The 1,247-nt window shown below is 58.9% G+C and overlaps 1 protein-coding gene across 1 annotated transcript in view; it reads right to left on the minus strand.

The window, feature by feature from the left end:
• UROS (uroporphyrinogen III synthase) overlaps positions 1-1,151 on the minus strand; it is a 32,065-nt gene extending 30,914 nt beyond the window's left edge. The window contains exons 1-2 of the mRNA XM_055721165.1: positions 1,012-1,151; positions 162-293 (exon numbers count right to left, since the gene is read on the minus strand). The gene's annotated coding sequence lies outside the window, so the exon portion shown is untranslated. The remainder of the gene's footprint in view (positions 1-161; positions 294-1,011) is intronic.
• Between the last annotated feature and the right edge of the window lie 96 nt (positions 1,152-1,247).

The raw sequence follows: 1,247 nt of genomic DNA on the forward strand, positions 1-1,247 counted from the left end.
TTGACAATTCATCTCTCTCCACACTGAATTCTTTCCCTGTATCACTGCTCATGTTTTGTAATGACCTAAGCGCTCCCTGAGCACACACAGCTCTCGAAAAATAATAAAAAATAATAAACAGTGACTTATTTGATACTTTAAAGGGACTTGAAAATTCTAACCTGTTTGGATTGCATTTATAAAGCTGAGATTACATACCAGGCCCTCCGCCTTGTGTTTCTTCTGGCTGGCAACAGCGAGCGCCCAGTCCTCTTCTTCAAATGACCTCGTTAACACTTACTGTTCTTCTTTAACTAGACACAAAGACTTAAATGGAACATGGTGCGCATGAACCAGGCTCAGACACTCACAGCCACTTTATAATTTCAGTGCTTTGGATTTTTCAACTCATTTTCCTGATCAGTATTTTTTATAAAAAACGCACTCACACTGTGGTTACTGCACTCTACCTGGCTGCCTTTCCTGTTTGTCTGTCTGGAAATTCATTTTTTAAGCAAGCAGTAAGGACTTGATTCCTTTTTGTTTAATTGAACTTCCTTAGCGCCAGCGACGCTGTGCGGGGGCCACATGCGGCCTGCTCGGCTCTTCCCTTCCCGGCAGGGTCACCGCCAGGCCCCAGACGCGGCCACGCATGGGCAGTGAGGGCAGCGTGAGGGCATGTGCTGCACAGTTATTTCTCTGGCTTTTAAACAGGCGCTGCTTCAGCAGGGCAGGGAGCTGCCACCATGAACACGCACTTACATGGTCACATATCGTTCTTAAGTGTATCTCGAGTGACGGCGGAGCCCGGGTGACTTCCCCAGAACACTCTTTTAAAGCGGGTGACATGTGCAGCACGAAGAGGGGCTCCGGGTGTTTCAGGAGCGGGGCAGGGGCGGCCCGGGCCCACGCTTCCCAGAGGCCCCAGCGGGCGGGGCCAGGCCCGGCCCCGGGCCCCCCCCCGGGGCTCTCGGCCCTCGGCAGCCTGACGCCGCCGGTCCCCGCGATGCACCGCGGCCGGGCACGACCTACCCCTGCTGCCGCCTGCAGAGCTCTGCCCGAGCAGGCCCGCGCTGCGTTCCCCACACGGGCGGAGGCGGCGTTGGCCGCTGCAGGCCCGCACGGCGCGCTCCACCAGCCGGCCGGGGCACGGCCCTCCGGCGGGCCCTGCGGGGAGCGGCCGGCCGCGCTCCCCGGCGCTCCGCAGCGCGCAGGGCGGGCCCCGCGCCTGCCCTTCCGGCGGCCGGGCGCCTGCGCGCCGCGACACC

Source organism: Falco cherrug, chromosome 9 (genome assembly GCF_023634085.1).
Source record: "Falco cherrug isolate bFalChe1 chromosome 9, bFalChe1.pri, whole genome shotgun sequence".
Classification (NCBI taxonomy): Eukaryota; Metazoa; Chordata; class Aves; order Falconiformes; family Falconidae; genus Falco; species Falco cherrug.